This window comes from Aptenodytes patagonicus, chromosome 29, assembly GCF_965638725.1.
Source record: "Aptenodytes patagonicus chromosome 29, bAptPat1.pri.cur, whole genome shotgun sequence".
In the NCBI taxonomy this organism is placed as follows: domain Eukaryota; kingdom Metazoa; phylum Chordata; class Aves; order Sphenisciformes; family Spheniscidae; genus Aptenodytes; species Aptenodytes patagonicus.
In genome coordinates, this window is record NC_134977.1 from 1148932 (window position 1) to 1161651 (window position 12720).

Here is a 12720-nt window from a genome sequence, read left to right on the forward strand (position 1 = left end):
CCATTTCATACCTATGCTTTTGTGGCTATATTAATTTAACTTCTATAGCTTTATACTTGTTCATAGATATGTAAACGTATACACATATACACACATATAGAAGTCTATCTATAAAAATAACGTATCTGTTCTTAAATAAATACATTTGTTAAAATAATTGGACACTCCCTTTTATAGATATATTTCTATATATGTATATATTGCATATAAATGTATATATTTGTATCTCTCAGCACTTCCTGGTCCAAGGGAGGCAGGCAGCCAATCACAGGGCTACCAGAGAACACATCCGTATGACAGTATCTAGAAATGGCTGCCAGCCAATCACAATGCAGGATGAAAACACATGGGGAATGAGGATGTCAGAAATGGCAGCTGCCCTTTATGTAATGACAGGCCCTTTGTGACGTGCCCCTGGGGACACCAGGACAGGCGGCCAGTCCTGCCAGCCAATCACGGGGCTGCCTGAGCACTCGTAGGTATGACAGTGTCAAGAAATGGCCATTAGCCAATCACAGAGCAGTATGATCTTTAACAAAATGGCAGCTCACTGCCATGGAATGGCGGCACCGTGTCATAAAATTGTGGCCAAACCAAAATGGCGGCCCCTGTGTTTGTAGGGGAAGGGCCTTCTGATGCACTTCCAGGTAAACCTGCCAGCCAATCACAGCAGAGCACATGACGGGTAGAGGAGAGCAACGTCCAGGGCAAATGGCCCCTGCAGCTGCTGGGAGGGGGCGGGACTTCCACCAGAAGCTGGTGGGTGGGGCACGTGTCGGGGCATGTCTCCCGTAGCAGTGGTGCTGGTGCTCCTGGCGTGTGCCAGGGCAGGGATCCCAACACGCACCAGGAAGGCACGTGGGGAGGTACAAACACCCCAGCCAGAGCTGGGCCTCCAGAGCTGTGGAAGCCTCCAGTTTCCTCAGGTCTCCAGACCACGCGAGTGACTGTCTCGCAAAACATATGGGTAATTAAACCGACATAAAACACTGGCCCTCTTTGAGCTCTCGGGGCAGTTTGTCTGAGCTTCGCCTCCTGGGGAACCTGCAGCTGTCCCAGCACCACCTGTGGTCACCGTCTGAAACCGTCACAAAAGGACCCCTCGCTGTGTGTGTGTGTGAGGGTCTACACATGCGCTAGCATGTTCAATATTTTACTCTCGTTCATGACATCCAGCCAAAGCGTGTCTTACTCTCATCTGTGTACGGGTGTGTGGAAGGAGAATGGCTGCTCCTTTAAGGGTATCTCGTCAAGGACCTGTTTCAATGAAGCAAGGGATAATAAAACAATGGGAAAAGGAGGAAGCCATAAACAAGAACTTACAGGGACACAAACCTGACCGGCAAATGGTAAGGGAGGCAGGGATGGGAACCAAAGCTGGTCAGTCACACAAACCGATGACGGCATGTGAGAGGGTGAGAGGGTTTATTCCAGCAAGTTTATCTGACCGGGGACCTGGTTAATTGGGAAACTCAGGGGAAAAAAGGGACTCCAGAAGCAAAATACAATGAGACACAGCCTTGACAAAACAAATATGGAGTCCATACAAGGAAGGAACCTAGCCAGTCACAGTGATCGATGGGCCATCAAGGATCTACAGGCACGACTTCCAAGAGGATCAGCTGGACTTTTCAACTGATAACGTTGTGAATCAGAGGGACCCCAGTCTGAGAGGGGTGGGGGAATCGATAGATCTGTGCAAGGCCATGAGGGACATGCAGGGGAAGGGGCAAGAGGGAGGAACATAGAAGGGGTTAGACAGCAAAGGGTATAAAAGAGGCCAGTTGCATGTCAAACATGGTCAGTCAGTGTGCTTGTCTGGCTGAGAAATGCGCCTGACCACCGCAGTCTGTCGTGTCTTCTTATATCTTCTCATAAAACCTTGTCTTAACTGTCTCTCTGTAATCTCACTCTATCCTGTGTGTGTGCGTGTGCTGCAAGGACGAAGTGCCAGCTGCTGGTGAGACCTCTGTGTGTGTGTGTGTGTGTGTGTGTGTGAGGGGAATTTGGTGCCAGCTACTGGAGTCCGACCAAGGGTGTGGCTGTCCCTGGGCTGTGGTGTCAGCTAAGGGAGTGAGTGGGGTCTCGGTGCAGCTACTAGAGGCAAATGGGTGTCCCAGTGAAACTACTGGAGTGAAGGGTGTCCCAGTGCAGCTACTGGAGTGAGTGGGGTCCCTGGGCAGGTACTGAAGCAACTGGGGTCCCATAGCAACTGCTGGAGCATGTGATGTCTCCGTGCAGCTACTGGATTGAGTGGGGGTTCCCAGTGCAGCTACTAGAGGGAGAGGGGTCCCAGCGCAGCTACAGGAGCGAGTGGGGTCCCAGTGAAGCTACTGGAGTGAGTGGAGGTGCCAGTGCAGCTACTGGAGCAAGTGCAAGGGTCCCAGTGCAGCTACATAAACCAGTGGGATCCCAGAGCCGCTACTAGAGTGAGTGGGGTCCCTGTGCAGCTACTGCAGAGAGTCAGGGTTTCAGTACAGCTGCTGGAGCATGTGAGGGTCCCAGTGCAGCTCCTGGGTTGAGTGGGGGTCCCAGTGCAGCTACTGGAGCCAGTATGTTCCAGTACAGCTCTTGACACCAGTGGGTTCCCAGTACAACTACTGGAGCAAGTGTGATCTCAGTGCAGCTACTAGAGTGAGTGGGGTCCCTGTGCAGCTACTGAAGAGAGTCGGGATTTCAGTACAACTACTGGAGCATGTGGGGTTTCAGTGCAGCTCCTGGGTTGAGTGGTGGTCCCAGGGCAGCTACTAGAGGGAGGTGATTCCCAGTGCTGCTACTGGAGCAAGTGACTTCCCAGTGAAGCTACTGGAGCGAGTGGAGTCTCAGTGCAGCTACTAGAGTGAGTGGGGTCCCACTGCAGCTACTCAAGTGAGTGGGATACCTGTGCAGCTCCAGCAGCAAGTGGGGTCACAGTACAGTGACTGGAGCCAGTGGGGTCTCCATGCATCTACTGGCTCCTGTGGAGTCCCAGCACAGCTACAGGAGTGAGTGGGGTCCCAGTGCAGCTACTGGGTTGGGTGGGAGTCCCAGTGCAGCTGTTAGAACCAGTGTAGTGCCAGGGCAGCTACGGAGTGAGTGGGGTTTCCCTGTTTATCAGCACTGCCTTGTTTGTGTACCTGAAGCCCCCCTCCATCTCCTCCCCATCCCTGGATCTGATGGTAGCATTGCTGTACACAGCGATATCTCCAGCAGTGAACCCCCTCATCTACAGCATGAGGAACAAGGAGCTCAAGGATGCCATTAGGAAAATTATTCCTTGGACATGTTTCAATAGTGATAAAATTACCACCTTTCTCCACAAATGACTCCCAAAGTATTGGATTCCAGCCTTTTCTGTTTTCTGGGGGTTTTTTTTATTTCGTTTTGTTTGTTTAAATCATTATCATTATTGCTGTTGTTACTGTCCTTCATGGTTATTATGTTTTGTACGGAAATGTTTGCATTTGCATCACTACATGTGAGGCATGTACCTACTCTGTGTCAGCTGGTGCCCTTATGAAAGTGTGTCTCTAACACTGGCTCAGAGCTGGCCTGTCTCATAGCATCTCTGTAGTAAAATGGGATCTCCCTGGTGCAGTGCTTTCAGGCTGGTCTCTTCCTCCAAAGAGGCCTGAGGAACTGCACCCCTGAAGTTCCTCTTCCTCCATGTGTTGGGGAGTAAAAGCTCAGTGTCCGTTTGTGACCTTTTGGAGACATAGGACTGGATGTAGGAGTCGCCAGTTGGTGTTAAGCATGGCTGCTATTCAAGCATGGTTAGCAGTATCTGAGCAACTTCCATCATAACAATATGACTTTAGAAAGAAGAGAAATTGAGAAAAGAGGACTGGTAGCTCAAAGGAAAATTGCTGAACTTGTTGGAGGGAAAAAAAAAGGCAAGAAGGGGAGCAGAAAATAAGCAAATTCAATCTGTGTTTAATTTACAGCAACAGAGAAGGCTTCTCTACACCTCCCCTTCCCTGGGCCGCAACCCTTGTCCTGTGCCTGATGTTAGCTCAAAGAGGGACGTGGCTCTGAGAGGTCAAACACCAATTGTTTATGCTGTCTGTACTCTGGTTCACATATGGAAAGGGCAGAGAGAGAAAGCTCAAGTTGGAGATGCGTGGGAGATGGAAAGGACTGAGTCATGTCACTCCACTGTGGATATCTACATTTGTACAGATGGATGTGGCCCCAATGCCTAAAAAATTGGATGACTGATTCTGACCAAGGAAGCCGACAGTAACTTTATAGCCAATAGCACAAACAACCCTTCCAGAGGAGAGCATCTCCTGCTCTTGTGTGAGGTCCGTGCAGTCCTTGCTTTCTTACTCTGAAACCCAGGAACCTACAGTCTGTCTTTTTAAGGTAGCCAACAAAGCCAGGATCAGGACAAGAAGACCATTTCCCACCACAATCCTAAAGTCGGAAAGGTTATGAAGGGGCAGTAGTGTGGGCTGGAGCAACCATGGGCAAATCCAGGCACTGTGGGGTGATTTCCTTCTGTGAGACATGTAAGACTATCAATATGGGGAGAGACAGGAGTGAGAAGAGCTACTGCATGAGGAATTGCCCATCCGCAGCCTGGGTATCTCAGTTGCTAAGGTCCTCTAAGAGTCAATAAAGAAACAGTCAATATTGCCGATAAGAACTGAGAAGTGGTTCATTTGACCCAAGAGGCTGACTTGAGTTGGCACACAGTGGTGCCTCCAGATCATGAGGAAGCAGAGAGCAGCTCCTCACGCTCCCAGGCCTTGAACCGGCACCGGCAAGGTGATACAAAAACGCTCATCTGTCTGTCCTAGTTGTGCTACCTCTATAACCAAATTTGGGTTTTTTTTCTGATGCTATTACCATGGTAATCTGGGAGTGATATGATATTACTGGTGTGGTTACATTGGTGCTGTTGGCCTAGAAAGATGGGTTAGGGTTAGGGCTGGGTATGAGTTAGTTAGGGTTTGGGTTTGGGTTCCAGTTAGGGTTAGAGTTTGGGTTAGAGTTTCTAAGGAGGTCATCACCCTCTTCCCCATCTTGCCAATACTGCATTGGTTATGTCAATATTTGATTCCTCATTCATCAAGAATCCACTCAGTCGGACTCTTCTTTCCTCGTTGTAACAATTTATCAGCTATTCTTCCCAAACCAGTGCTAACAAATCTCTCCTCAGTGTTAGCTCTTCAGCAAACCTGGCTGTCCATAGATTCCAGCTCTTTTTTATATGAAACAGAAGAGCTTTATAGTCCAAGCACAGAATTTGTTACTCTTTTTTTTTTATTTTCTTTGCCTTTAAAGGGATGCTGTTATATCACCGCTTGCAATCAATGCATTGTAGGGTTAACTTATGGAAAAATGAAATACAGCAGCTGAGCTCTTGGTACTAGACTTATGAGTATTCCTTAATACTTTCCTATGCCGTCACTTCTTTTGTGACTTTGCCCCATTGCTGGAGCTTTCCCGCAGTGACACAAGTGTGGTCAAATGAGTGTCTTTCACACTGTCTTTTCCAAGTACAGTCTTCCTCTTCATGTTCCCACTAGCCTCCTTTGTGTGCATCATGGCTGCCATCCTGAGGATCCCATCCTGTGCGGGCAGGCAGAAGTCCTTCGCCATCTGCTTCTCTCACCTCGCCATCGTCGCGGTTTTCTATGGCACCCTCATCATTGTCTACCTGCTGCCCAGAACAGCTCAGCAAAGTCTTCTCCTTTTTCTACACCGTCCTCATGCCCCTGGCCAACCCCCTCATCTACAGCCTGAGGATCAGGGAGGTCAGAGAGGCCATGAGGAAAGGGCTCAAAAAAGTCCTGGCCAGCACCCAGTCCTCATAGGATTGTTAGACCGTGATGTAGAAATGGTCCTTCTGTGAATCGCTGAGGATAAAGTTTGGGAAAGCGTGTGCTCTGCACCAGGCGCCCTCAAGAAGCGTTTGCCTTGTGGATGTTTGTGAAGCGGTAAGAGGAGGGAGGAACGAATTCCTTAGTGATCTTTGTGTCTTCTTTAGAAGACAATGTGGAAAAGTCCCTGCTTGCTTGTGTCGTTAATTCTAAATAAAATGGTGTACTTGTCAGGTGGATCTCTGCTGTTCCTGGGGAGATAAAACAGGAATTTTGGCTGAAAAGAGAGCTCTTCCCAATGCCTAGTGCCCCTCGTTATCTAAGTGTGGATTCATCTCTGTCAGCTGAGCACATTTCCAGTGCAGAAGTCTCAGTCTCACCCCATATCCCGTCCCCTCCTACCTAGCGGACCTCTACGATAGACGTCAAGGGGAGCTCCATGGGGATGAGGAGAAAATAATGGCAGTCCAGAATGTGAGGGTACTTAAAAGGGCTGTGTGGTTAACAGCACTCATGCCTGCAGGCATGGACTTCACTGCCAGGTGGTCTGCCACTCAGCCCATCCTCAGGTCGATGCTGACACAGGCCACACCAGTGTGCATCCAGAGCCTGTCCAGTGTGATTGGAGAATGCTCCTTGGCTGGCACATCCCCTTGGGCAGAAGAAACATCCCTGAAGAATTTTAGGCTCAAAGTTTAATTATGAATAGCTACTTGTTCAGCATGGGCCCTCCTCACAGCCCGCAACAGCGGTGTGTTGCACCAGGATGACAAATGAGAGTGACACGTGCAGAAAGTGATGGTATTGAGGGTGCCTTGCAACTCCTGAGGTCCCTTGCAACTGCAAAAAAATCCAGTAGGATTGGAAGAGCCCTAAACATCTCAGGCTCACATTTGTAAGGTTGACTTTTTCACTATGAAAGGCTGAGGGAGCTGGGTTTGTTAAGTTATGAGAAAAGAAGGCTTTGGGGACCTCTTCCTTTCCACAGGCCTTCCCACCTCTACCAGGAGCTCATCAAGAAGACAGAGCTGGGCTCTTCCGTGTCGTGTGTGATGGGAGGATGAGGGCCCACGGGCACCAGTTGAAACAAGTGTGGAAAAACAGTTTTCCCACGGAGACACTCAAGCACTGGAGCAGGTTGCCCAGAGACGCTGTGCTGGGTCAGTCCTTGGCAGGTTTCAAAGCCAACGTGACTAAATCCCTCATCAACCTGGTGTGAAACTATAGCCGCCCTTGCTGTGAGCAGGAGGTTGGTCTAGAGACCTCCCGGGGTCCCTTCCAACATGAGGGATTGCACGTTTCCTTCCACCACAGGTCTTCCCTTCCCCGTGGTAGGGAAAGCACTCGGGTTCCCCATGACCCTGGAAGTAAGCCAGACATAGGTTTGGTCGGATCATCTGTGTCATTCTTGTCCCACACCAGTCACTGCTGCTCAGATGCAGAGCTGCTTGGCAGGCACCCCAAACAGCCTTGAGCTTGTCCTTTGCTTCACCTTCTCTTTTCTTTCTCCCTCTTTTCATCCAAGTTCTTCCCTTGGATCATTCTTGTGCCCTCCATACAAACACGCCACCTCTGTTTGCTCTTTCCTCACCGGCCCTGGGTTTGCTGGCTTTGCAGCTGTTTCTGAGGTGGTCACCATGGTTAATCCTACATTGGAAGGAAATTGCATTAAAGTAGCACCACCTTTTAGTATTTGTAGTGCCCTGCAACTCCCCATGCTGTGACCTTGTGAGAGGCACCACAATCGGGGCGAGCCATCTGCACACAAATATTAACAGCTGACCAAATGGAGCTTGAGTCCAGGGGGATCTTGAGAAACTCTGGGATTTGGCCAACAGAAGAATCTCTTGAAGTTTTACATGGAGAAGTGGCCAGTCCTGTATCGGGGGCAGAATAACGTGTATGAGGTTAGTCAGGGCCAGCTGGGACCTGACGGGCTGAGGAGGGACCCTGAGGACAAGGGCCTGGGCACTGTCAGGGTTGCCATACAAACCAGTGGTGCACGCTCCCAGTGAGCAAGGCCAGCTGCATACAGGCCTGCGTTAGGAAGTATGTGGCGACCCAGACAACTTGAGCAACCATCCACCTGGAGTCGGCACTGGTGTGCCCACGTGTGGACTAGTGTGTCCCCCTGTGGAGGCTTCCTGTTCTAGAGAAGTGGGGAGGAACTGGAGAGGGTCCGGAGGAGCTCTGCTAAGACGGGGTTTGGGGCCTCAAGCACATGCCCGGTCTAGGTAGGCTGGGGAACCTGGGCCTCTTTGGCCCTTTGGTCCAGTGGCATGGAGGCTCCGGTCTGTATAGCAGTAGCCTGAGACTGCTTGAAGAGATGCACCATCAGAGCTGGTGGAGCTTTTCTTCATAGTGGGAAAGAGTAGGGAAGAGGGCCACAAAGTGCAGCTTGGGAGGCTGAGACTGGACATGAGGAGAAAGAAATGTGACCGCAATGCAGATGCGGTTCTTGGAGCGATCTTGTAAAGCTCTTATAGCCCACAGCCGATGGGATCTCTCTCGTGATGGGTAGGAGGATGTGCTCTAGAGCAGGCATTCCCTGCTGCACCATCAGAGGGACAGGGCATGATGGCTGCCCTCTCCCGGGGATGGCTGCAGGGTTGTGAAGGGGGTGTGCAGCCAAGGATTCCCAGGGCTGTCCTTCAGAGCAGGGTCCCTGTGCCCCAGGGGGCTTTGTGCCGGGGCAGGGACTCTGCCACCTGCCAAGGTGCCAAGGTCAGCACTCAGCCTGCCTGGGGATGTTCCCATGGCACTGCAGGGAGAAGCTGTGGGTGGAAGGAGCGACTGCCAGCAGGGCAGGGCAGGGCCGGGCAGGGCAGGGCAGGGTTCCTCTGCTGTCAAGGGGGTTCTATGTGGGTGAGGGCTACTCACAGCTCCAGATCACCCCCAGGACTTTCCCAGGGCACTGTTCAAGAAGCACATCAAGGCAGGGGCTACTTGAAAGGTAAGGATCCAGTGCTTTCAGTCTTCTACTCTTGGTTGTCTGGGTGGGGAACAGGACATAGAAATTCATCTCTCAGTTCTGGAGAAGGCACTGAAATTCCAAATATGCTTCTCTTAGAGGTGAATAAACCTGTGATGATCAAAAATCAACACCCTGTGCCCTACGAGCAGCACCAGTATCCCCTTTCCAGCCTCCCCAGGGTTGCGCTCATGTTACCATCAGAGCCTGCAGACACGGAGATGCCCCTGGGCAGTGTCCTGCTGCCAGGAGGTGTCTGCAGGGCCAAGATGAGTGCACAGTGAGTGGGATGAGCTCTGTGAGCATGGACAAGGAGGAGACTTGGGCAAAGAGAAACAATTCCTGGCAAATACGGCTCCAGGCAGCAGAGTCATGGCAGGGAGTGGGAGGAAATTGCAAGCAAGGACTGGGAGAGGCTATGTTCAGGCAGCTCTCTTTTGGTCCTTCACTGTGGATGTCTTCTGGGCGTTGTCTGCAGGGCAGCGTTGACTCTCCCTTTGGGAGATCCCATTTCAGGACACCTGACTATCCCCTTTGCCTGTCCTTCTGCGCTTGCAAGCTGCCCTCCAGAAAGGCACGGCTCTCGTGTAGGATCCTAGGGAGTGCCGAGCCTTCCCTTGGGGGTTGGCACCGACCTCTCAGAGTTCACAGATCTGCCCTTTGAAACAGGACTCCTCTGCTCTCATCAGAGTCCAGTTGCATTTGTTTTAAAAGCAATTTGCAGGTGCAGTCATCCTTGAGGAAGCACAAATGAAAGCACAGGGCAGCTGGGAACAGAAGGAGGGACACTGCAGTTCTCATGACCCTGCACTAAGCCACAGAGAGCTGACCCCTTTTGCCTGCCTGGTCTTAGGACTTTCACACTTTCAGTTGTAAAAATGGGGATTTCTAACCCCTAAAAAGAGCACTCACCAGACGTAATGATGGAAAACAAGAAACTCAGACAAAATTACCATAAAGACACACTAAGACTCTCATCTTCAGCCCACACTCTTCAGAGTCATAAGTGCAGATACTGAACTTTTCCACTAAAGGTGGATTACATCTGACATCACTTGTGAACACCGGAGGTGTCACCAACCAGCTCCCGTGTACTCACTGCAGCAGGGCAGAGCTGACTCCTCGGGACATCACAGGCAGAGCCCCTGCTCCTCACAGCACATTCAGCACAACAACCCAGAGAAAGGAAATGCTTTTTAATTGGGGGTGGGTGGGTGTGTATTTCAATGAGAAATGGAGTACCTTTGCTGAGAGAAGTCTGTCCTAACTTTACCATGTCTTTTCCATCTTTGGACAGACTTCTGTGCCCAGGGGGAGCAAATGTCCAACAGCAGCTTCATGACTGAGTTCATCCTCTTCATGTTTGCAGACATGCGGGAGCTGGAGCTCTTGCACTTCTGGCTCTTCCTGGGCATCTACCTGGCTGCCCTCCTGGGCAACAGCCTCATCATCACAACCCTAGCCTGCAACCACCACCTCCACACCCCCATGTACTTCTTCCTCTTCAACCTCTCCCTCCTCGACGTGGGCTCCATCTCCCAAAATCCATGGCCAATTCCCTGTGGGACAGCAGGGCCATCTCCTACGTGGGATGTGCTGCACAGGTATTTTTTTTTATCTTCTGGATCTCAGCGTTGTATTCTCTCCTCACTGTCATGGCCTATGACTTCTACGTGGCCATCTGCAAACCCCTGCCCTACAAGACTCTCCTGGGCAGCAGAGCTTGTGTCCACATGGCAGCAGCTGCCTGGGGCAGTGGTTTCCTCAATGCTGTGCTGCACACTGCTAATACATTTTCACTACCACTCTGCCAAGGCAATGCCCTGGACCAGTTCTTTTGTGAAGTTCCCCAAATCCTCAAGCTCTCCTGCTCAGACTGAGACTACCTCAGGGAAGCGGGGCTTCTCGCGATCAGTGCCTTTTTAGTCTTTGGTTGTTTTGTTTCCATTCTGCTGTCCTACGTGCAGAGCTTCAGGGCTGTGCTGAGGATTCCTTCTGAGCAGGGGCGGCACAAAGCCTTTTCCACGTTCTTCCCCCACCTGGCCGTGGTCTCCCTGTATGTCAGCACTGGCATGTTTGCCTACCTGAAGCCCCCCTCCACCTCTTCCCCATCCCTGGATCTGGTCGTGGCAGTTCTGTACTTGGTGGTGCCTCTCGCAGTGAACCCCCTCATCTACAGCATAAGGAACGAAGAGATCAAGGGTGGCCTGTGGAAACTATTTGAATACATGCTACTTCAGCATCAATAAGGTGCCCATCGGTCTCATAGGACTCCATGGGTACCTCAGGAAAAGCCATGACTAACTTCTGTTCATATGTGTCTTTAATTTTCGCTTAGTTTTGTTTGCTTGCTTGCTTGCTTGCCTTTTTTTTTTTTTTTAAATATATAACTATGATAATATTAGTCTTGGCCTCCTACCTTTTTTTTCTCAAAGACCTCATGTATATATGGAGCCAGGCTCCCTGCTTAGATAAACTCAATAGAGAATCAAGCAGAAAATTATTTGTCTCAGCTCCCATCTCTTATCTATCCTCTCTGGAGCTGGGGGTGCAGCCCCAGCAGGCAGGAGGGGTTCAGGAGCCAAGAGGCAAGCTGCTGCATGGCAGAGCAGCCGCAGTGGCCCTCAGGGCTGCCGCTCACTGCCTCAGTGGCCACTCTGCCACCTTCAAGTCAGGGCTGCTGCTTCCTTGGAGCCGTGTCCATGGACAGCAGCAGGACGTGGTCTTTTCAGTGATGGTCTCCCCTCACTTCCACACTGTCCTCTTAGACCTTTGCAATTGTGGAAGCCCAAAGGTCTCGTGTAATTTGTGGCAGTCCCGTTGTCTCTACAGTGGCATCCCTGTGGCTGTGGGGAAGAGCAGGCAATGTGAACCACTGTGTCAGAGCTGGCCTCTCTGCTAGCACCACCGTCACCAAAGGGGCTCCTCAGGGCAGGGCGAGAAGGCTAGATGCCTCTTCCAAAGCTGGTGTCAGGAATACACCCAAATGAGTGACCATCCAAGTAGAGTCTCTCAGAGGACACAGTGAACCTGCGGAGCCCACGTGCTAACAAAGACACTGCAATGTCAGGAGAGGCTGTGAGGATCCAGCAGGCAAAAGGACACAAGACTGGAGAGTGATTCAGGATACTTTGAAAACCCACAGGCTGGATCTAGTGCAGCCCTCATGATCCCCTTGTGCCATTGGAGACACCCCATGGTCCATCCAAGCATCATCCTGGGCTACTGAGCCATCAGGGAAGATGGAAAGGGGCTCACAAACAGTGATCCCCATCTACCCGGTCAAGTGTTTATGGGTAAGGATGAGGGGGAAGGCCAACAAGGCAGATATCCTGCTGGGAGTCTGTTATAGACCACCCAACCAGGATGAAGGGGCGGATGAAGCGTTCTACAAGCGGCTGGCAGAAGTCTCTCAATCGCTAGCCCTTGTTCTCGTGGGGGACTTCAACTTCCCGGATGTCTGCTGGAAATACAACACAGCAGAGAGGAAGCATTCTAGGGGGTTCCTGGAGTGTGTGGAAGACAACTTCCTGACACAGCTGGTAAGTGAGCCTACCAGGAGAGGTGCCTCGCTCGACCTGCTGTTTACAAACAGAGAAGGACTGGTGGGAGATGTGGTGGTTGGAGGCCATCTTGGGCTTAGCGACCATGAAATGGTGGAATTCTCGATTCTTGGTGAAGTAAGGAGGGGGGCCAGCAAAACTGCAACCATGGACTTCCGGAGGGCGGACTTTGGCCTGTTCAGGACACTGGTTGAGAGAGTCCCTTGGGAGACAGTCCTGAAGGGCAAAGGGGTCCAGGAAGGCTGGACGATCTTCAAGAAGGAAGTCTTAAAGGCGCGGGAGCAGGCTGTCCCCATACGTTGTAAGAAGAACGGGTGGGGAAGACGACTGGCCTGGCTGAACGGGGAGCTCTCGCTGGGACTCAGGAAAAAAAAGGAGA

The 12720-nt window shown here is 51.2% G+C and overlaps 1 pseudogene; it reads left to right on the forward strand.

Annotated features, from left to right (window-relative positions):
• The first annotated feature begins 10098 nt into the window (after positions 1–10098).
• On the forward strand, positions 10099–11027 carry LOC143171672 (olfactory receptor 14J1-like; annotated as a pseudogene).
• Positions 11028–12720: the final 1693 nt, after the last annotated feature.